Raw genomic sequence first — 25,370 nt, 5'->3', positions numbered from 1 at the left:
GCCCCAGGCTAAATGATGCTCTTTTGCAACATTTCCTCCTCCTTTTTCAGGCTACTCTTGATGTCTATTTTAACCAGATTTCACCTGTAAAATGTTTCTGGGTGTGTCATTGGGTGTGTGGAGGATGAGTAGAGTTTGTGGGGGGCTTTGATTAGTCATATCTAGGCTGATTTGCTCCAAGCTCTGATTTTCTCTAAGGTAGAAAAGCATTTTTTCCCTCATAGACAAACTGAACCCCACAGACCAAAAAAAAAATGTTCATGCTACTAAAATGATTAGATTCACTCACACATTTACTAACACCTATTTTGTGCTGTTATTTAGTTATTTCAGTCATATCTGACTCTGTGACCCCATTTGGGGTTTTCTTGGCAAAGATACTGGAGTGGTTTGCTATTTCTCCAGTTCATTTTACAGATGAGGAAACTAAGGCAAAGAGGGTTAAGTCACTTGCCTAGGGTCATATAGCTAGTAAGTGTCTGAGGCCAGACTTGAACTCAGATCCTTCTGACTCCAGGGCCAGCACTCTGTCCACTGTAGTATCTAGCTACTCCATTTTGCACAAGAGGTGACAATAAAAGCTGACATCTGGAAAGAGAGATGATGCTATGTTACCTGGAACAGTAGAGAGAGAGGAGGACAAAGGAAAAGAAGAAGGGGAGATGAGAAAGAGATTGCGAGAGAGACAGAGATATACAAGACAGAAGTGGGAAGGAGAGGGAGAAGGAGAAAGAGGGGAGAGGGAGGGAGGCAAAGAAAGGGAGAGAGAGAGACAGAGACAGAGACAGAGACAGAGAGAGATTCAGAGAGACTTTTGGAAGAGCAATGAGGCTTTTAGGGTTTGAATATTTCAGGATACCTTTCCCTGTCTACCTGTGCCTTGGATTTTCATCGTAAACTCGGCTGCATGGTGAACTGCCTGAGGTCCTAGGCACAGACAATATTAAAGAGTATTATGAATCTGTGCCTCTGAGTCAGCAACAGCTGTGTTCTTGACACCCATTCTGAGCCCTTCCCTAAGCTCACAGGCAGTCTTAGTCTACGTGTCAGTGAGAGATAATGGGTAAGGATTTGGGTGTCCTGGGTCCTACTTCTTGTTTCACTCATGAGTCACAAAGCCTCTATGTCTGCAGTCTCATTATTTTCCCATGTCTCACTTTCTCCACTTTTCCAGATGGAGGAAGTGGTGTTTTTCTTCTACATTTAACACCTTTCTCCCTTGTGGGGGTATTATTTGAGTTTCTTAGAAGACGTTTTCAACATATTTTAAGCTCCTTGTATAAAAGGGGAGTCCCAAATATCAAATGCCATATATACTCCTTACTTTGCAAGGAATATAATAGTGAGAAATGGGTTGCATATGCATTGGCTCTTTTCAGAAATTCCACGTATTACAAAAATAGTCATTGCTAGGGGGCAGCTAGGTGGTGCAGTGGATAGAGCACCGGCCCTGAAGTCAGGAGGACCTGAGTTCAAATTCGGCCTCAGACCAAACACTTGACACTTACTAGCTGTGTGACCCTGGGCAAGTCACTTAACCCCAATTGCCTAAAAGCCGAAAAAAAAAATAGTCATTGCTTCGAATGTCCAATACTACAATAAGATTAGGCTATCCCGCCGTTTCTTATGGAAGGAGGCAGAAAACCTGGATTCATGTTGCAGCTCTACCGTTGGTAGCTGTGTGACCTTGGGGAAAGTCACTTAATTTATTCTAATCCTCTGTTTTTTCATTTGTAATAGAGGAAGGCTAATGACACTTTGACTGTCTCTCTGGATTTTTGTGAAGATTGAATGAAATATAGTAAAGTGTATAGATTCAATCTAGGGTAGCTAGGTGGTACCGTGGATAGAGTGGTGGAGCTGTAGTCACAAGGACCTGCATTCAAATCCGACCTCAGACACTTACTAGCTGTGTGACCCTGGGCAAGTCACTTAACAGTTTGCCTCAGTTTCTTCATCTGTAGAATGAGTTGGAGAAAGAAATGGCAAACCACTCCAGTATCTTTGCCAAGAAAACCCCAAATGGGGTCATGAAGAGTCAGACATGACTGAAACACCCGAACAACAAATAGATTCAATTTAATTCAACCAATGTTAATATTATTCTATTATTATACTAATATTATTATAACCAATATTAATCAAGGGTGTGATCCACAAAGGTATCCGTTGGTTCAAGTATCTCCTGAGCTTGCTACGCCCTTGATTTGTGCATATGTTGCATCTTCCAAGAAAATACAAGTCCCTTGAGAGTGGGGACTGTTGCCTTATTGTCTTTTATCCTTAGCACCTAACACAATGCTTTGCACATAGGGCTAGTGGAATTTCACTGGTATAGGAACTCCCTCTATCAATGAAGATTGGCACCTTCTCTGGAGCTCATAGATAAGTTATAGGGAACTTTTCAGAGAATTCCCTAGAGCACTGAGAGATGAGGTGACTGTCCTGGAGTCACATAGCCAGTATGTGTCAGAGGCAGGACATGAGCCCAGGTCTTCTTGATTCCAAGGCCAAGCCTCTAACCATTTACACCACCCTGCCTCTCAGCATTGCATATAACAGGCACTTAATAATACTTTGTGGAATCACTGTTAAATTGCTTTGTGATCTCTCCACTTTCTAGAAAGAATGCATCCTTTCCCCTGAGATATGCTGTCAGAATGAACACATAGTGCATTTTGTTTCCTGTGGCTGCCAAGGATCCTCTGCAGGCGAAGGTGACTTTTTATTTCCTCCCCAGACTAGACTGGCTTCATCAGATGTGTTTTTTTTTTCTTCCCAGATTCCCCTCAGTCAGAGTCACAGGTTAACCCATCTCCTGGAGCACAATCTTCTATTTTTGGCTCCAAAGAGACTGGAGATATTTCTTTTGTAGTGGCTGAAAGTTCCTTTGGCTCTGAATGATTTTTCCAAAGTTGTTCCTATGTCATTTTGGGTGCTGAGCCTTACACACGCACACACACTCAGTCCTAACAGTATTCTATAGGGGTATTATGTAAAGCAAACAGAGCTGGTATTTTCTTCAAAGGTCTGCCTTTCTCAGCTCCAAATTTATGGCAGCTGCAGCTTACAAAGAATGAACTTGTCTTCATGGTGGCTTTCCAGGAAAAGAGGAAATGAGATCCTCCATGGAATAAAGATACCAAATCTGGTTAATTGCCCATAACAGAAAGGCCGCATCATTTCTAAGCTGATATAGAGGTGGGTGTTTGTCTTCTACCAGCTACGTGTATTGCAAGTTACGGTGGAAGACCTAGGATTAGCATAGCATTGGTGATATTTATTAATCATAAATATTTTAAGACATCAGTAAGAGCCAAAAAAAAAGTGGCGTACAAATAGTCATCATATAGTGCCACCACGTAAAGATGGATGAACTTTAAGGTAAAGTTTAAGTTGTCCTTTAGAAAATAGGTGAAAAGATATTAGGCAGGGCAGCTAGGTGGCACAGTGGATAAAGCTCCAGCCTTGGAGTCAGGATGACTTGAATTCAAATCTGACCTCAGATACATGACACTTACTAGCAGTGAGACCCTGAGCAAGTCACTTAACCCCAATTGCCTCACCAAAGGAAAAAAAAAAGAAGTTGGGACTAATAAACTAGGACAAATTAAGCATCCTGAAAACATTGTCACTCAAAAGAAAAAATACATATTGGTAGTCTCCCAAGGACTAAAATAGAAAAATTATTAGCAAGGGGCTCCTGAATGTATTATCCATCTTGATAGGAATAGGAACTAGCCCCATGATTTCACTGGTTTGAGGAACTCCCAGATAAGGAAACTCTCTCTGCCAATGAAACTTCACTACTACTTAGAGGTCTTCTTGTTCAGTCATTTTTGGTTGTGTCCAACTCTTTGGGACTCCATCTGGAATTTTATTGACAATGATACTGGAATGGTTTACATGAGAAAATTGAGGGAAACAGCGTCAAGTGACTTGCCCAGGATCACAGAGCTAGTAAGTGTTTGAGGCTGGATTTGAACTCAGGTCTTCCTGACTCCAGGCCTGGCCCTCTAATGACTGCAAGAGTTGCAAAGAGTATTGACAGCTTAAGTGACTTGCCCAGGGTCACATAGGCTGTGTCTGTCAGAGGTTGGATTTGAATCTGGGTCTTCTTGGCTTCAAGGCCAGCCTTCTATCCATTAGGTCATACTGCTTTTCCATCAGATATTTTGAGGAGGTATAAATTTACCTCCTTTGGTACTTCAAGAATTTCCATGATCTGAAATGGGAATTCCTTCCACTGATGCAGATGGCAATCCCTCTTTAACTTAGTTTTTGAGAACTGCCGTAACCAATTAGTTCATCATTGAATGGCCAACCTGCTAGGCTGGTACCTTGAACAATGTGTGGCCCATTCTTGAAGTTTTTCTGGCTTGGCAGAGCATGCCAGAGCTTGTGCTGTCCTGGCATTGCCCTCATGCTCCTAAAGATAATTCCACAGCATAGTGAGACTTCAGGGCTCAGTGGAAAGAATGACTGTTCATATCCCATCTGTGATAATAATTACCTTTGTGACTTTAGGCAAGTCAACTAAGTTTCCTCAACTGGAAAATGAAGAGTTTGGACTAGTTTTCCTTAGAGGCATCTGGATAGAGCACTAGGCCTGGAGACAGGAAAACCAGAGTTCAAATCTGGCCTCGGATCCTTATGAGTTATGTGACCTCAGACAAGTTACTTTACCCTCTTATTCCCTCAGTTTCCTCAACTGTAAAATGAGGATAATAACAGCACCTCTCTCCCAGGGTTGTTGTGAAGGTCAAATGAGAAGAGATTTATAAAGTGTTTAGCATAGTGCCTGGCACACAGTAGGTGCTTAGCAAATGCTTGTTTCCTTCTAAGGTCCTTTCCAGCTCTGGTTCTGCAGTCCTATGATACTAGGTAGTTTGATTCCTAAGATTAACTAGATTTACCCTTTCTGATGCTTTAAAGCATGAATATTTCTTTCAGTAGTCTGCTGACTGACTGTGGTTTAAGGGATTTTGTCTAAAAACAGTAACTGCTCCCAATCTAGGGTTAAATTCAGGAAAGGCCAATTTCTGACCCACCAAGATAACAGTAACTGAACATAATCTCAACATATCCAAAATAGAACTCTTTATCTTTCCTCCCACACCTCTCTAATCTCCCAATCTCCTTTTTACTGTCAATTCTCAGTCACCCAGACTCACAACCCTTGATTCTTCACTCTTTCTGTTGCTCATATCTAATTAGTTGCTGATTCATCCTCTTCTTTATCTCTCAAGTCTTTCCCTTTCTTACACCACCAAGATCACAGTTCAGGCCCTAATCACTTCTCACCTGGACCAATGCAACAGCTTCCTAATCAGCCTCCCTATTCTACAGAGCTGCCCAACTGATATTCATGAACCACGGGTCTGAACATGATACTTTGGGGAACAAAGAACTTCCTTTATTTCTCATTGCCTTTGGGATAAAATTCAAACTCTTCTGTTAGGCTTTTAGAGCTCTTTATTATGTTTTAGTGTATCTTTCCAGGCTCATTATACTATTTCTCATTGTGCATTCCAAATTTAGCCAGACTGGCCTTCTTAAGGTTCCCCATTCCATTTCCTGCCTTGGTGCCTTTACTTAGGTTATTTCCCATGCCTAGAATGCTATCATTCCTCACCAACCCCTTTAGGAACCTCTACTCACTTGTATCTTCACCTCATGAGAAACTCTGGCCCTGGGTTCCCCAACTCTCATAGGTGAGCTTTTATCTTGTTTGGGCTTCCACGTAACTTCTCACCATGACCTGCATGGGTACCTTTGTTTCCCATTTCTCCCTCCTTTCCTCCCTGCTTCCTAGCACCCTTTTAATCTGTTGGCTTCACTCACTGGAACATAAACTGCTATAGGAAAGGGACTGTCTTGCTTGCCTGTATCTGTATCCTTAGCATTTAGCACGGAGCTTGGCACATAATAAAGTCCTAATAAATATTCTCTCTCTCTCTCTTTCTCTGTATGTGTGTCTTTCTCTGTCTCTCTCTCTCTCCTCTTCTCTCCCTCTCTTCTCTCTCCATTTATCTACCCATCCATTCCTCCTTCCCTCCCCCTCTATCATCCATCCATGTCTCTATCTACCCCCCCATCCATTTATCTCTCTCTCTCCTCCTATCCATCTATTCGTCTATCCATGCACTCTATCTATCTATCCAACTGTTTGTCATCTGTCTTTGAAAGGCAGCCTGGTGTTAGGGCTAGAGAGCCAACTTTGGCAAATCTGATTTTAGGTCCCACTTCTGATACTGCTCCTAAGCGTGTGACCATGGGCAAATGTTAGGGGTCTAGGCAGCTCTCTAAAATGATGAGCTGCAACTCTACATCATTAGAAATGATTTAATCTAGATTTAGACCAGAAAGAAGGAAAAAGAAACAAATAAGCTTTATAATGTCATTTATTCAGTTGGACTTTGTATGTATTTTATATATATGTAGATATACTTATGCACATATTTATTTGATATATTAAGATAATTTATTTTATAATTTTATTTTTATATTTACATGTTTATTTTTTACCTATTTACCTATTTTATAGTCACATACATTCTTATTATACACACATTTATATTTGCATACAGTTTATAAATTTATAATATAAATTTAATTTATATATTATTATTTTTAACATTTTATTTTCACCAGTCAACAAGGGAAAGCAACTTGTCAAAGCAAGGTGGCCTTTTCCAAAAACCTGTATTGGTACCTGCATAGGCCCAGCTGTATCAAATTTCTTTTGCACTGATTCCCTTCTTATATGCTGCTCTTTAACAATAGCAACAACATCTCCCAACAAAGTTCGGTGCTCCTTAGACTGGAGTCCTAGGAGTAGTATTGACATCAGGAACAGGGTTGACATTTAGAAAATGATCAATACATTAAGCTGCTAGGCTCAGGAAGGATATGCCTGGAAAAGAAAGAAACAGGCTCCCCCCTTAACCCCCATCTGTACTAAACCTCCCTTTTGCTTTTAAGTCTCCTTGATCTTTTCTCACAGTTCAACACAGTTCACCTTTTATTGCTCTGTTAGGGAAAAAAATTGCTTTCCCTCACAGTAGTGCTAAGAGAGTGATATCAGAGCTGTTTCCTGACATTCTAAGAGGGTGCATGTTCTGACTTCCGTATTTCTTCCTTGCTGGCCCCAGATCCTTCTAGTTAGGTGTGGGGGGGCTGGGTGGGGACAGACAGGGTGGTCAGGATGAATCACTGCAGTTGCAGAGGTGATGATGAAATGGTGAACATGCTATCTTGGGCTGAGATTCTGAATCAATTGAATATGCCCTGGTCCTGAAATTCTAAAAGAAAGTATAACCAAGATCAAAAAGCCAGTGCCTAGAGAATAAAAAAGCATTCCCCAACTGCTCTACTAAGTCCTTTATGATTTTTTTAGTGTTTTTCCTTGAAAAAAGGAAAAAAGAATTGGAAGCAGGGTTGGTCAGAATGCTTTCCCACTGTGGCTATGTTCTTAAACATCAGACATCTCTTCTTGATAGAGAGATTTCATATCTCAGTGTAGAAATTAGTATTGTCAATGTCAATTCAAGGAATCATGTAAGACCCAGGACCAGGGAGACTGTCTGACGTCCTTTATGGTCAAGATCCTATGCCTTCTGGTACAGGACTGGGAAAGAACTCAGAAGATGTTGAGGATGCAGCTGACCTTGTGACAATGTCACATAATCACCCAGGGCTTCACTGACAATGGTTCTCAAGACCCAGGGAAGCATGTAGTACAACCAGGCACATAAAACATCCTCGTGTTCATACACAAGATAGCAGTGTGGACATGCGCACAGGAAAAGTCATCCAGGAATACTAGACCCATGCGGCCAGTGTCACTGGATTGTAGAGTACTTGGAGAGGAGTAAAGTATAGGAAGACTGGAGAGGTAGGAGAAAAACCAGGGGATGAGGGTTTTCCAAGCCAAATAGAGGCCTATATTCAGGAGTGTGCTGGAGCAAGCTCAAACAGGCTCCCGAGAGGCTGCTAAATTTTCAGTATGAGCATTTACGCCTCAGGAATTGGCAGACACCACAGATCAGGGCTTGATTTATTGTTTTGGTGATTGTCTAGATTTTAAGTAAGTGATGGAGAGAAATGTTAATGCGGATCCAACTTAGATGTGTGCCATGCAAAATGTTTTTGTTAAACATTTGTCAACACATTACTGTGTTATATTTATATTTAACCCCATAGGTAAGGAGCCACTAGGGCAGGGGTGGGGAACCTGCAACGTTGAGGTTGGGTGCAGCCTTTTCACCAAGTCCAAGTTTTATAAAACAAATCCTTTTATTAAGGGATTTGTTCTGTGAAGTTTGGATTCCACCAAAGGGCTGTGCTTGAAGACCTAGAAGGCCACATATAGCCTTGAGGGCTCAGGTTGCCCATCCCTGGACTAGAGTTCATTGAGTAGGGAGGTGATGTGGCTGTATCTATAGTTTGGAAATACCACTTTGGTAGCTGAATGGGTGATGGACTAGAGTTGGGGGAGATCCGAGGTAGGAAGAAGGCAATTGCAATAGTCCAGGCATGAGATGATGACAGCCTACACAGAGGCAGCAGCAATGTTCTTCATAGACAATTAGTTCTGCAAGCCTCAGTATAATGGGCCAGCCCTAACACAAGGCCAGAGGCTCTGAGTTGCTCTGCTTTTATTTACTGCCCTTAGGTGCCCTCAGAGTGGGAAAGAAGCTGGTGCCTTCATTAGTACTATTTGTAGCTGCTCTTCTTTTCACAAAATAATTGTCAGGCCTCTTTGACTGTAGAAACATTACCCTAATTCTAGGGCTAATTCTCATCAATTGCCCATCCAGAAGAGAAAGGTGTCGTGAACTTACCTCTTCATTAGTGGTTATAGTGGCCTCATTTCCTATCTTATACCCAGTGCTGAAGACACAGAATCTTCCTTTGTGTGAAGTTACTCAAACATAACCAGAAACTCAGCCGGGGCCGGAGTCAGGAAAACTCATCTTCCTGAATTCCTATTCAGCCTCAGAAACTTACTAGCTGTGTGACCCTGGGTTAGTCACTTAACCATGTTTGCCTCAGTTCCTCACCTGTAAAATGAACTGGAGAAGGAAATGGCAAACCACTCCAGTATCTCTGCCAAGAAAATCCCAAATGGAGTCATGGAGAGTCGAACACAACTAAAACAACTGAACAACAGTAGCATTTGTTCAGCAAATAGCTTTTCTCTTCCATCAAAAGCATTGCTCAAGAGGCTTAGCCCCTCCCAGCTCCTGTCTTTTCACCACATACTCTTTCTCACCTATGTTTATCAGCTTAGTTCAACACCAGCTCTCTTTCTGTAATCTGGTTCCTCTAAAGTGTGAGGCTAAGTCTCAAAGACCTGTGGGTCCTGTGGTCCACAGAAGGCAAAATACCTCTTCTAGCTGTGCTCGTGAAGCCACTTCTATGAAAGCTATGAGAAGGCTGTGACCTACATGGTGTTCTGCTGAGCTACAATCCACAGTCAGCACTTCAGTTTGCTACAATTGTTTCCCAAAGATTTGAGACCCCTCTCCCCGGCCAAATCATTCCCTGTGACAGGTGAAGGCAGAGACAACTCCATAGTATATTAATTTTACTTGGCAAAGGTCCCAGGCCCCTCTGACTTTCAGGGTCCTGCAACCTCCAATGCTGTCACACTTTAGGAAATAAATGAAGACTTAGGAAGTGCTGTCAAGGACAAATGTGCAGTTGTGACACAGATAGAGCATCACTTAGCCCATTCGTATTCTTAAGCCCCAAGACCTCAGGATTGCAGAGACATTGAAAAGCCATCCCATAACAACAGACCAACAGAATTATACTCTTCCAGTTTTATTCCTTCTCTTGCTCTTTCCTGAAACGTAATATGAAAGAGCAATTGCACCAATTACAATCGATGTGACTTTGTAACTCTAACAGTGGGCCAGGCTGAACAGTAGCCTAGAAGCTCTAGCTTCCTATTTTATACAGCGTTAACACCCAGCCTCAGAAAAGGAGGGAGGCTGGTACTATCACATAGTCCCACCACTGAACACCATTTTCTAAGGACAGAAAATCAGGAGTAAACTCAGCTGGTATAATTCAGTTATGCTGCTGTAGCCTGGACCTGGCCACATCTTTGTCATCACTTGCTTCTCCAGTTTTCATGGATGTTGTATGTTGTTTTTGGAGTTCTGTGAGCCTCAGGCTTAGAATTCCTCAGTCAACCGTGAATACCCCCACTCATCCCAATGACAATCTCTTCCTCCTGGGAGCAGCTCCAGGACCAAATACCACAGGCACCGCAGCAGTACCTCTACTTCTAGCCTTACTTAATCTCTTCCTTGCAACCTCATGCACATTTTTACCATGGCTTTCTTCCCATCTTTCTCCCCTAAGTAGGTAGGCAGAAGCATTTTTTGTTGTTGTCCATCCACCAAGCCAAATAGATTTCCCAGCTGAAATGTCTTTGGTTGATTGACTCAATGAAAGGCTCATGCCTTGTTCCTACCTTTGATTTACTTGACTGAGATGTGTTCTCACCTGATTGAAATATCAGGAAGAAGTCAAGTTGGGTGATTGATTGATAGAGACAATTGATCTCCTTCCTTCCATTCATTTTATTTATTTTGCATTTACTTCATATTTACTTATCTGGTTGCATGTTATGTTTTGCCTCCATATAAAAAAAAATCCTGAAAGACTGGAATTGTTTCCTTTTTGTTTTTGTAACCCTATACTTAACACAGTACCTTGCGCACATAGTAGGTGCTTAATAAATGCTTACTGAATTGAGCTGAATCAAAAGGAGTGAAAAATCTCAGTTCAGGTTTTATTCCAAAATCTAGACTGTGATGATCTACTCCATGGATGGGGGAGAAACTCAGGAATTCAATGACAGTTCTTTGAGGTGATTTGTGACCTGTTTGGAATTTGAGATAAGCTCTTGCACAAACCCTTTCTCATCAACTTAATAAACTCTTCTTCTCCCTATGGCTCACTTTAATTTCCTGTTCTATTTTTGTTACAGGAGAGGAACCCATTGAAAAGAGAATATTTAGGGAATATGGTGTGTGGTGCATATTTTTGCACAGTGGGATGCAGATAGCAACGATGAAAGTTTCCATTCATCAAAATGGAAAAGGAGGGGAAAATGGGTTATAGCTTAAATTTGCTGAGTAATAAAAAACAGTGTGTGTGTGTGTGTGTGTGTGTGTGTGTGTGTGTGTAAAGAATGGTCTATGGGACAGAGGTAGGCAAGAAAGGAAAAGATTATACTAACATCAATCTATGTACATTTATTGAACACTTGCTACTGGCATGGCGCTGTGGTTCTGGTCAGTGGAGAGACCTTCAAGGAATTTACAGATTTGGGGCATATGTATAAAAATAATGATTTCTTTTAAGGAAGTTCATGATAAATGCCAAATGAATATATCGCAAGGAATGAAAATATTTCTTTCCCTGGCTCGCAGGTGCCAGGAGGAAAAGCATGGCTGTTTTTCCTCCTTTTCCTAGACATTTTGGGAAGCATTTGTGGGTAACTTGAATAATTACACCCACCCTCCCAGTGGAAGCTATGGAGAATGAAAGAGAATTGAGGAGAGAGTATTCCCCTGAATCCTGGTCCACCAGGGAATACTGACTAGGTAGGAGTCACACCACTCCAGTGCTGGAGAAGAGAGGCTATATATCATAGTCTACTATGACACACCATAAAATTAGGTATAAATATCCACTCATATAGTATAAATGGAGATGGTTCTTTTGACCCCATGAGACTTCTTATACATAAGACCTGGGGATGAGGGTGTTGCTGTAAAAAAGCTTTTAGCGAAATAGTGATTCGAGATCTTTTTTCCTTCATGGGCCACGTTAGAGGTATGGTCCCCTGAAAAAGAGAACAAGAGATGTCTTGTTAGATGCTGAGGACAATTTCAGGAAGAAGGACTATGGGACAAAGACAACTGGAGGAAGTAGAGTTTGGGAGCAAAGTAAGATCATGAAACGTAATAGTGGGGCAATAATAATAATACCCTTAGCAAGGGCAGCCAAAGGAACAACTGAGGGGAGAACCTATGTGAAGGAATGATTCCTACATTCCTCCTGCTGCAGCCCTATCCAGCTCTATATTGTAAGTATCTGAATTCAATCAGTCTCTGGTGTCTATGGCTCTTCCCTATAGAAGATTTCTATGGGTTTCCATTAGCCCCAAAGAAAAAACCCAAACCAAAAAAGAACCTCTTCATTTTTTGACACATTCTTGATCTCTTTAAAAATCTATCTTGATATCTTCTGTTTGTTCTGGTGTCAGCTGGATTTCCCCCCATATTCCTCTTCCTCTTCCCTCTCAAAAAAAAAAAAGAGAAGAAAATATCAGCCAAACTGATCAATATGTTTTCTTTTAAATCATGGTATGTTAGGCAATTATCCATATTCATGGAATCCTCAACTCTGCAAAGTTGCAGAATGAAGTATTTTTCTCATGTCTTCTCTGAGATTAAAAAAAAATTGCAGTATTTATTTTTTACTATTTGGTAGTTATTCTTTTTATTTACGTCTTAACATCATTGCACTCACCTTGTGTATTGTTTTCCTGGCTTTACTTCACTTTGCATCAGTTCATATATGCCTTTCCATGCTTCTCTGTATTAATCACATTTGTTGTTTCTTACGGTGCAGTAATGCTTAGCATTAATATCGCAATTTAATATTGTCAAAATGCTTTACAAATGTGATCTCATTTTATCTTCAAGTTAATCCTGGGAGGTGGGTACTATTACTATCTCCATTTTATAGATGAAGAAACTGGGGAAGACAGAAATTAAGTAATTTGCCTAGAGTTACCCTGTTAGTGAGCGAGTATTTGAGGCCAGATTTGAACTTGGGATTTCATGACTCTAGGTCCAATCCTGTATCCCTTGTGACACCTAGATGCCTTAGCTTAGAACAATATTCCATTCCAATCATATATCATAATTAGTTTATTCATTCTTCATTTGATTGGTTTAGTTTCCAGTTATTTACCATTTCAAAAAATGCAGGTTATAAATATTTTAGTGTTTATAGATCCCTTTATTTTGTCAATGACCTGCTTGGGATATATAAACATATACATGCATGTGTGTGTGTGTATGTATGTATGTATGCATATGCATATATGTACATATATACACATGCATACATATATATGCTTATGCACACATATATATGTTTGTGTGTGTGTGTGTCTATAGCAGTAGAAGCTCTAGGTCAAAGGGTATGAACATTTTAGCTACTTTATTTGCATAATTACAAATTGTTTTCCAGAATGGTTGTACTAATTCACAACTCCACCAACAAAACATTAGCGTTATTCTTTTCCCACAGTGCCTCTGACATTGACCATTCCCATCTTTTGTCATCTTGGACAATTTGCTGAGTGTAGGGTGAAACCTCAGGAACATTTTGATTTGCATTTCTCTTATTATTATAAATATACTATTATAAATTATTAGTGATTTGGGGCATTCTTGCAAATGGTTGTTGGTAGTTTACAATTCTTTTGAGAACTGTTCATTCACATCTTTTGACAACTTGTCTGTTGGGGAACTGTTTTATTCTTTTATGTTTTTTGTTACTTGTCTGTATATATTGAACACCAAACCCTTATCACAGATATTCAGTACAGGTGTGGAAATCTACCTACAGTTTTGAACATGGCAACTGTGTGGAGTTGTTTTGCTTGTCTAGTTTTTTATTACAAGGGTCTTTGTCCAGAGGGTCTTGTGCTATCTCTGGATCTGGAACCTTGCAGGCTACATATGTCTCTGGTCTGTCCCACTGGGAGGATAAGCTTGTTTGCTTGTACTGGCCTTGCTGGCAGCCCTGTGGCTTTCTGGCAAACTTTTTGTGCAGCTTTGGAAGGGAAGAAGTAATTTGTTGCAGTTTCTCAGTAGATTTCTTGATTGCTAATCAGTCTGGTGCAAATTTCACATTTTTGCTGGAGTAGGCATGTAACATCTTGGTCGTATGCCTCTTGTTTTGGCAGGCATTTTGATCCTAATTCTCTGAGGAAAAGTGGCACAATCATTGGAGGAACAAATGGTACAGACTACCCAAAAGAAATCCACGTGGTGAATAAAGAAAGGAAATCCAGACTGGGAATTTCAGAGCCATGTTGTGAGGGGCTAAATAGACTGGGCTGCCCATGAGAAGCTGGAGGACTGAGGGGTTTGGAGCAAGGCAAAGGTAGTCAGTGAAGGAGCAGGCTATTGAGAGTCAGGAGTCCAGGTAGGCAGACAACGAATGAAGAATTAGGCAAGTGGGTCCAAAATTGAAATAACCAAATACAAGGAATTTGGGACTCAAGAAGGAGATGTTAGGCAATAAAGGATCAGGGACCCAAGCAAGGCATACGGGCAACCATGGAGCTTCTGGAGGAGGGGAGTGACGTGGGCAGACCTGCTTGTGTTTTAGGAACAGTAATTAGGCAGTTGTACAGAGAACGGATTGGAGAGGGAAGAGGTTGGAAGCAGAGAGATTAATTAGAAGCCTACGGAAGCAGTTTAGGTGAGAGGTGATGAGGATACATGGTTAAGAAGTACAGGATACCAGCAGCAAAGGCTTTTTGAATAAGAAACTCCCTATAAATTTTCTTTCCAGGGTCAGAATTAGTCTCAGAGAAAGGATGAAACTGGGAGGAAGACAACAAATAGAACATGGGGAAAAACGGCCACTCTTTTTACTCTCAGTAAATATTAGAATATCTCTCACATCCTTTGCTTTCTCTCTATTCATACCATAACTACTCTAATTCAGGCTCTTATCACCTCCCTCGTGGAATATTTCAATAGCCTCCTAAGAGCCAATGGCTCAGTGGATTGAGCACTAGGCTAGAGTCAGGAAGACCTGAGTTCAAATCCAGCCTCAGACACTTCCTAGCTGTGTGACCCTGGGCAAGTCACTTAACTCCTGATTGCCTGACAAAATCAATCTATTGGAGAAGGAAATGGCAAACTATGCCAGTATCTTTGCCAAGAAAACCCTGAACAACAAAATATCTAATCTCTTCATTCTCCAAGCCATCCTCCAAACAGCTGTCAAAGTGATCACCTTAAAGCACAAGTTTGACCATGTTGCTTCCTTTCCTCAAGAGGCTCCAGTGATTCCCTATTGCCTCTAGGATAAAATGCAGACTTCTCTGTTTGGCATTTAAAGCCCTTCACATTTGGTTTTCAGTCTGTCTTTCTAGGGTTATCATATATTACTCCCCCTCACTCTGTGTTCTAGTCAAAGTGGACTACTTGCTGTTCCCTTTGCAAGTTATTTCATTTCCTCCCTCCAGATCGTTATACGACCTGTTCCCCATGCCTTTTCCTCCTCTAACTCTCAGAATCATTGGTTATTTAGGGTCAGCTCAAGTGCCCCTTCTTGATTCCCCCAGTTAGTGTCTCATTGCCAGAAAGCCTTTTTTGCTGTTTTGTATATTTCTCCAATTTCCTTATCTATAAACGTGTTCTATCTCTCAGCAGAATTTATGCTTTTTGAGGGCAGGGACTCTCAGAACTAGGTACTTATATTCCTAGAACCTTATGAGTACTTCTAACTGATTAGAATGATCATATTTAGACTAAAACACCATAGTTCCTGATGTGTCATAATAAGAAGTAGAAATGATGCTCAAGAAGATGAATTCAGGAAGAACAGCTGGACCAGAAGGGGAAACCAAGGCCTAGAGAATGGAAGTGACTCGACCAAGGTCACATAGTAAATCAGTGGGAGAGTCAGGACTTGAATCTAGGTCTCCTACCTGCCAACTTTGCACTTTCTATTACTTGTGATAAGCAAATAAATTTTTTGGGAAAGAAAAACAGATTCCTTCTGTTTTTTTTATTAACTTCAGCATGGGCTATGTTTGGAGCAATCAATTTTCCAAATATCGGTTAATCTTTTATTCAGTTAGTCATTTTTCAGTTGTGTCTGACTCTTTGGGTCCCTATTTGTAGTTTTCTTGGTAGAAATACTAAAGTGGTTTACTGTTTCCTTCTCCAGCTCATTGTACCAATGAGGAAATCGAGGCAAAGTTAAGTGACTTGCCCAGGGTCACACAGCTAATAAGTATCTGAGGCCAGATTTGAATTCAGGAAGTGAGTAACAAGATGAAAATTTTAGTACCTACCAGCAGTCTTGTATTGCATGAGTAATATTAAAACGAGGACAATAACTTTAGAGCTGAAACGGCCCTTCAGAACTATCTACTGAAATTCCCTCCTTTGACAGATTATTAAACTGAGGCCCTACAAGTTGAAGGGACTAGTACAATGTCATGCTGCTAATCAGTGACTGAGCTTTCCAGTTTATTGATATTTCCTCTGTACCATCTTGCCTCCTAGAAAGACACTGGCACAGCTTTCAGTAAGAGAATAAATTGCTTTGCTCAGCAAGGTGAAAGAGAAAAAAAATCAAACAATCATCACTATCTGTCCCACTCAGTGAAAGTGAAATGACAAGCCACTCAGAAAATGACACACAAGTTTGAAAAGGGGCCTTTTGTCTTAGGCCCAGAGGTGAGGGAGATGGAAAGAGGGTTACTTCTGTTCCTAATGGTTTAACCCTTTCTTTACTGGAAGGCGACTCTCACATATACACATGCACATATATGCCAACATACCAGGCTCTGCATTAGATTATGCCAATGGATGCTGGAGAAATCTAATAATACCAATAAGCCCCTATACAATGCCTCCATTTTAGGAGGCAGAAATGATTTCTACAAAATAGCCTTTGGTTGAGGGATTCTTTTATGTATTCTGTCATGACTGCCCAATGGCAGTCTCCCTTCCCCTGACCTTAGAAGGTCAGATGTCAAATAACATTCATTCTTCCATTCCAGCAGGACCTTGGGTCCCTTGGGCAAACCATCCAGACTTGGGCCTGCTCTACCGCAGTGACCCATATTTGTACATCCCGAGGCCTTTAAAGCCTTTATATAAGACAAAGGTAGGGCCTTGCCCAGAACTCCCTGACACATTATCTTCAGCCTTTCAGAGTCACATTAGAATGCACTCATGTCAAATCAACATCATCAGGAAAAGCCATTTATTAGCTCCTTGCTATCTGAAGCATGAGTCACAAGAACAGAAGCCGTGGAAAATGAAACATTTGCAGAAACAAGTGTCGTGTCTGGGATGCCCATGTGAGCCCATGTTCTCCATGTGACAAGGCCCTGGGGGTGAGTTCCATCCGTAAAGAGAAAAAGTCAATATATCCCGCCTCTGGCTGATAAGGCTGTTGGATCCTTAAGGTGTCTCGATGGATTAGTGAAGGCTTTAAATGCCTGCATTTCTACCTAGATCTGGCAGCACATGTCATTTCTCACTGTAAATCTGACATCCTTCCCACAATTCTGATGCTTTTAGCTGATCTGTAAATATGTAGTCCTGGTTCATTCTTTCAGAAGGCTGCAGTGAGGAACCAGGCAGCTGTGACCCCGCACCCCACCCCTGGTATCCCACTCTATTGCACTGGCCTCCCGTAGATTTCTTCCTGTAACTGGACGACCTTGGCCTCTGTTACTGAAGATGGCCTCCAGTTTATCTTGGGAATGGTAGCATAAGCAGAGCTAGAAACAAAGAAACAAACGGCCTTAGGTTTATTGGTTTGAGGTTTCATAGTTTCTTTCTGACTTAGGGAGTGCCTAGGGAGAATGTTACAACCTACAGTTACTGGTGGTGGTCCTGGCTAATTAACAGAGATGCTCTAAATTTAAGATTTTTTTTCTGAGGCTGAGTTTCAAGTAATGTGATCCCAGTCAGAAAACTATTGGAGCTGTTAGGCCAGGGTAATCTGAGGTACTTAGAGACTCTTCTTAATTACGTCACTCTTTTATTACTTCTTCAGAGCTCTCTTAAAAGAGAAGGGGGGGGGTGGTTATAGGTACAGAATGTTGTGTATGCTGACAGATACACTACTTTTGTTGGTTGGTTTCCCCTAACTATTTTTATTTGTTGCAGGGGAGGTTCCAATGGGAGAGATATATTAGGAAATGCCATGTTATATTTTTTTAAAAAGGCATCAGTAAAACTTAAAATGAAAAAAGAACTTCAAGTAATAACTTTTCTTTAATCCGAATTGCTACCCATAAAATAGTTACCTTCTTTAAAAAATACAAAATAATTTTTTTCAAACCAGTTAAACTAGATTAACTATTAAATGAACACCAAAAGTTTAAGTGTGATATACGTAGAGTACTAAGAAAATAAAATCTCAGGCACACAGAGACACCTTTGTGGAAGAAAATGAATTCGGAACACTTGCTCGTTTACTATTTAAACTTAGGCGTGGCTTTAGAGAAGGCTGGTTTCTCCTACACTCTCCTAAGCTGTATTTATTTCCAACAAAATCCTTTCTCTCCCCTAGCAGTTTCTGCCCGCTGTCGCGTGAATGAGTCATCTCTTTATTTCTGTGGCTTTCTTTTCCAGCCAGGCGGGTCCTCTCTGACTCACTGTGATTTCCTTGTTGGCATTTTAGCCACAAGGATGAGAACAGTGCTGTCTCCTCAGAGACTGAGAAAATCCTACCTGGTCTACACTCTCCAGCCATAGCTGTGATTTCTTTGCACTTCGCTCTGGGAAAAATGTTTTTCTAGAATCTCTCTCCCTTGCCGCATCCATCTGCTTGTTTAACTTGCTTAACAATGAATGAGGTTTATTTTCTTTCTTTCTTTTTTTATAGCCAGATGGTAATTTGAGGTGCAAAGACCCTGAGATTGCATGAGTGTCATGATCCATTCAAGCAGTTTTAGGACTTAAGAGCAATTTCACAGAAGAATCAGACAGGACAGTAATGTAGCCTTTATTATGGTGTATTTGTAGCACAAAAGGGAAAATCCAAAGCTGAAAATGAGGAACCTGTTGTGAGAAAGTAGGGGTCAGAAGCAGCAATAGAAAGAAACAATCAGCTGCTATGCAGGGGTCTTCTGGCCACAGAAACAAGAGAAAAGAGGGGCTCTGCATGGTCTTTCAGTAATGCTGCCCTTGTGGCCAGCAGATTCACCCTGTGCCTTAGCACATCTAGATGTATTCACTGTTGCTGTTTGGTCATTTCAGTTGTGACTAACTCTTTGTGACCCCATTTTGGGTTTTCTTGGCAGAGATACTGGAGTGAACTGCTACTTTCTTCTCCAAATAATTTTACAGATGAGGAATATGAGGCAAAGAGTGACTTACCCAGGGTCACACAACTAGTGTCTGAGGCTGGATTTGAACTCAGGAAGATGAGTCTTCCTGACTCTAGGCCTAGTGCTTTATCCACTGTGCCACCTAGCTGCACAAGCTCTCTGTAACTCCTAGTTGATGGGTGATCTATCTGGAGGCAGCAAAGGTAAAGTAGAAGGGGAACAGGCTTTTGAGTCAAAGGACCTGGATTCAAATTTCAGCTCTGCTACTTACTACCGGTGGGACCTTGGGCATATAGTCTGTAAGGTTCAGTTTCCTCACTTATAAAATGAATGGGTTGGACTAGATGGTTTATAAAGTCTCTTTTAGTTTTGAATCTATGATCCTATATTTCCCTCCCTTGCTGCAGCAAGCAAGAATCACAGGTTTTATAGGGTAGGTGTGTTTCTGGCTTAAGTGTTTACAAATGGTCTTCCATTTCTGAGTCTCAAGAGGGAAGATTCTGGGATTTAACTGGTGAGACCCTTGCTGTACAAACATGGAAACCTCTAGTAGGGGGCATGGGAATTTCCACAAAAAGCCTGAAGAAGAGACATGCTGGACAAAAGGAGAGGGAGCCCATAATAAACCCATGGATTTTATGACTCTTAAAAGGGATCCCTCAAATTAGAATGTTAGGGGTTTTTTTTTATTTGTTATCACAATGTGTAACAGGGGGAAAGAAAACCACAACTATTTCTAAACAAAATAGAAATTTGAACTGGTTTTAACTTATTTCATCACATGAACAAAAATATTTCTATAAAACCTGAAGATTCAGAGCCAGAAATAAGTGGTCTGTCTTTGAGTGGTATTAATGGTTCACAAAACGAAGGCAACTCTTCATGTGTATACAGCACACACAAAAAAATTAGGTCAGTCTTTTGAATCCCATCTACATATATGCTTGAGAAGCATCATTTTCAAATGTAAAAGGATGGAAACCTCAGGGATGAATAATGGTGACCCAGAGGACAGTGGATACTGTTACTCCTCTTTAGATTTGATGACTACTTCTGCTAAAAGCACAGCAGTTTGTAACTTCTTGACTTTCCTTAATGATAATTTCATCCTTTGAAAAATAGAGGTAAGAAAGAATTAGGGAAATTCTCTTCTGGACCTTATTCTTACCAACCAGTAGTATCTAATGGCAGAAGTAAAAATGAATAAGAATGTTGAATAGAAGAGGAAATGTGATGATTCTGTCTCTTTTTATCTTAGAATTTGCGAGAAAGAAGGAAAAGAAAGCTAGGAATAGATTGATACTTGAAGTATGTGTGTGTGTGTGTGTGTGTGCGTGCGTGCGTGTGTGCGCATATGTGTGTGTTTGCACATATATTTACATACATATACATACATATTTACATACATGTTTACATACATATACATGCATATATACATATAAATATACATATCTATAGATATAGGTGTGTATGTATACATATAGGGCCAAGTTGTTGTGATAAGAAATAAGTGACCTTGTAAAAACAAAGCTCAGAAAAATGGAGAACCAAGATGGCAGAGCATAGAAGCACTCAGCTAAACTCTACCAAATTCTCATCCAAACAACTCTAAAACAATGCCTCAAATTAAATTCTGGAGTAGCAGACCCCACAAAAGTTCAAATAAAATAGTTTTCCAGCCCTGAAGACAACTTAAGAGGTCAGCAGGAAAAGTCTGGCTCACCAGGCAGTGGTCAGGTGGCCTGGAGCGCAGGGCAGACCAGGCAGCTCAGGCTGTGCTCCAGCAAGCCAGTAGTGGGCCTTAGAGGTGGTTTCGTTGTCAGCAGCAGCAACAGCTTCGAGAGCTCTCAGCCCATGAATTGGGGTGGTGGTGGTTGGAAAACTGGTAGGAAGGAGATTGGAGGGGACCTTTTGCAGGCACTAGGTTCAGGACTGTGTTGCATTGCCCATATGCAGTCCTAGGTTACAGTCCCAGGGCTAAAAGGAAAGAGAACTTGCTGCCACAGGGTGGAGAGGAGTGCTTATGGTTGCTCACAAGGCAATATGGAGACTGGTCTAACTTCCAAGAGAGAGGAGAGCACTAGCAATTAAAGCTGAAGGAAAACAGGGGACCTGGTCATAGTCCCTGGGCCAGGAGCTCTGGTGCCTACAGGAAAACAAGGTCCCTTCCTGGGTAGACCAGAGCACGGATCAGGGGAACAGTGACCACATCTCTCCTTAGATCATACCACTTTGGAAGACCTGTGTATTTATACACCTCTAGAGACAGCTCTGAAAACAGCAGCAAGAAAGGCCTGAGGCTTGGGATAATGTCTCCTCTACCCTGGGAGCAGAGCCCAACTTTAACATAAAGTTAAAAGTTAAAAATAAAAGAAGAAGAAGAAGAATACGGTGGAAAGATGAGCAAATGACAACAACAAAGGCCTTGACCAGAACAAGTTACTATGGTGACAGGGAAGAGTAAGACACAAACTCAGAAGCCAATGAAGTCAAAACAGCTGTATGCAAAACCTCAAAGAAAACCGTGCATTGGTCACAGGCTTAAAAAGAATTCCTGGAAGAATTCAGAAAGGATTGTAAAAGTCAAATAAGAGATATTGAGGAAAAATTGGGAAGAGAAATGAAAGCAATGTAAAAAAAATTATAAAGCAAGCCAACAGCCTGGTAAAACAAATATTGAAGAAAATAACACCTTAAAGACCAGAATTGGCCAAATGAAAAATGATACATTCACTGAAGAAAAGAACTCACATTTTCTTTTCACTTGTCTCATGGATTCATTAGCTTCTATTTGTCCAATTCTAATTTTTAAGGAATTATTTTCTTTAGTGAGCTTTTGTAGCTTGTTTTCCATTTGGCTAATTCTACTGGGGCTCAAATTTTATGGAGCCACAATTAGGATCACAAAAAAAGATTTAATCCACATTAAAGGACTGGAGGACTTGAACTATGATATTCCAAAAGGCAAAGAAGATAGAATTACAACCAAGAATAACCTACTCAGCAAAACTGAGTATAATCCATAAGAGGGAAACATCAATATTTAATGAAATAGGGGATTTTCAAGCATATCTGATGAAAACTTCAGAGCTGAATTGAAAATTTGAATAAAAAACTTTCAAATACAAGATTCAAAAGAAGCATACAAAGGTAAACATGAAAGAGAAATCTTGAGGGAATCAATAAGGTTAAAATGTTTACACTCCTACATAGGAAGATGATAATTGTAACTATTAAGAACTTTATCATTATTAGGGCAGTCAGAAGGAGTATACATAGACAGAGGTCATGAGTGTGAGTTGAATGTGATGGAATGATTTCAAAAAATAAAATTAAAGGATTAGAAAGAGGGGTGCCCTGGGAGAAGAAGGAAGGGAAAGAAAGAATGGGGGAAAATCATCTCACATAAAAGAGGAGCAAAAACATGAGCTTTTATAGTGGAGGGGAAAATGGGTGGTGACAGTAGGCAATGCTTAATCCTTATTCTCATCAGAATTGGCTCAAAGAGGGAATAATATCCATGACCAGTTGGGTATAGAAATCCATCTTACTCTATAGGGAAGTAGGAGGGGGAAAGGATAATACAAAAAGAGGGTAGGAATGATTTAAGGGAGGGTGAATTAAAGGAGGTAGTGGAGAGAAGCAAAACAGACTTTTGAGGAGGGACAGGGTAGAAGGAAAGAGATAGAGAAGGATAAGCAGAGAAAAATTAGGATGGAGGGAAATACACAGTTAATAACCATAACTATGAATGTGAATGGGATGAACTCACCCATAAAATAGAAGCAGATTGCACAATGGATTAAAAACCAGAATCCAACAATATGTTGTTTACAAGAAATACATTTGAAGCAGAGAGACACATGTAGGGTAAAAATAAGTGGCTGAAGCAGAATCTATTATGTGTTAGCTGAGGTAAAATTTTAAAAAAGCATGTAGCAAACATGATCTCAGACACAGAAAAAGGAAAAATAGACCCAATTAAAAGAGACAAACAGGGAAACTTCATTTTGTTAAAAGGTACCATGGACCAAGTAATATAGATACCAAACATGTATGTACCAAATGGCATAACATCCAAACGCTTAAAGGAAAAGTTAAATAAGTTATGGGAGGAAACAGTAAAACTATACTAGTGGGGGACCTCAACTTTACCCTCTCAGAAATAGATAAATCTAACTATCAGATAAACAAGAAAGAAATTAAGATAGGAATAGAATTTTAGTAAAGTTAGATATGATAGATCTTTGGAGAAAACTGAATGGGAATAGAAAGGATTATACCTTTTTTTTTTCCGTTGTATATGGCACCCTCACAAAAACTGACCATGCATTAGGACATTAAAAAAAACAACAACAAAACAGCTCACAACCAAATGCAGAAAAGCAGAAATTTTAAATTCATTCTTTCTAGACCATAATGCAAAAAAAAATTATATTCAATAAAGGGCTGTAAAAAGATAGATTAAAAATTAATTGGAAACCAAAGAATCTAATCATAAAGAATGAGTGGGCCAAAGAACAGACTATGAAAAAAAATCAATAATTTCATTAGAGAGAACAACAACAATGAGACATATCAAAATTTATGGGATTCAGTGAAAGCAGTACTTAGGATAAAATTTATGTCTCCAAATGTTTAATTCAATAAAATAGAGAAAGAGCAGATCAATGAATTGGGCATGCAACTAAAAAAGCTAGAAAAAAAAAACAAATTAAAAATCCCAAATTAAACACCAAATTTGAAATCCTGAAAACTAAAGGAGAGATTAATATAAGTGAAAGTAAGAAAACCATTGAACTAATAAAGAAAACTAGGAGATGCTTTTATGAAAAACAAAAGAATAAAATAAATAAACCATTGGCTAATTTGATTTTAAAAAAGAGAAAAGGAAACCAAATTACTAGTATCAAAAATGAAAAGGGTGAATTCACTACCAAAGAAGATGAAATTAAAGCACTTATTAGGAGTTACTTTGCTCAATTATTTGCCACTAAATCTGATAATTTCTGTGAAATGGATGAATATTTACAAAAATACAAATTGCCCAGATTAATAGAAGAGGACATAGAATATTTAAATAACCGCATCTTAGAAAAAGAAATTGAACAAGCCTTCGATGAACTTTGTAAGGAAAAATTCTCAGGACCAGATAGATTCACAAGTGAATTCTACCAAGCATTTAAAAAACAATTAATTCTGATACCATATAAACTATTTGGGAATATGGGCAAAGAAAGAATCTTACCAAATTCCTTTTATGATAAAAATATGGTGCTGATACCTAAACTAAAGAGAGCAAAAACAAAGAAAGAAAATATAAACCAATTTCCTTAATGAATGTCAATGCAAAAATTTTAAATAGAATACTAGCAAGGAGATTACAGCAATATATTACAAAGATCATACTCTATGACTAGGTGGGATTTATACTAGGAATACAGAATATTAGGAAAACTATCAGCATAATTGACCATATCAATAACAGAAACAACAAAAAGCATATGATTATCTGAATAGATGCAGAAAAAGCTTTTTGATAAAATACAACATTTATTTCTATTGGAAGCACTAGAAAGCATAGGAATAAATAGAACTCTTCTTAAAATGACAAGTAGTATCTATCTAAAACCATCAGCAAGCATTATATGTAATGGGGATTAGCTAGAAGCTTTCCAATAAGGCTGCCCATTATTACCACTATTATTCAATATTGTTTTGGAAATGCTAGCTATAGCTATAAGAGAGGAAAAAGAAATTGAAGGAATTAGAGTAGGAAATGAGGAAACAACAAATTACTCTTTGCAAACAATATGATGGTATACTTAGAGAATGCTAGAGAATCAACTAAAAAAACCTAGTTGAAGTAATTAACTTAAGCAAAGTTGTAGGATATAAAATAAAACTACATAAACCATCATCATTTCTATATATATCACCAATGAAGTCCAGTAGCAAGAGATAAAAACAGAAAATCCATTTAAAATAACTGCAGATGATATAAAATACTTGGTAGTATGCCTCCCAAGACAAACCTAGGAACTATATGAACACCATTACGAAACACTTTCCACACAAATAAAGTCAGATCTAAACAATAGGAAAAATATTGTTTATGGGTAGGCTGAGCCAATATAATTAAAGTGACAATTCTACGTAAATAAATATATTTATTCAGTGCCATACAATCAAACTACCAAAAAATTATTTTATAGAGCTATTAAAGATCAGA

The sequence above is a fragment of the Phascolarctos cinereus genome, unplaced genomic scaffold (assembly GCF_003287225.1).
Source record: "Phascolarctos cinereus isolate Bilbo 61053 unplaced genomic scaffold, phaCin_HiC Scaffold_5;HRSCAF=322, whole genome shotgun sequence".
NCBI lineage: Eukaryota > Metazoa > Chordata > Mammalia > Diprotodontia > Phascolarctidae > Phascolarctos > Phascolarctos cinereus.
The sequence above is the reverse complement of the archived record's forward strand: the minus strand, read 5'-3'. Positions refer to the sequence as shown.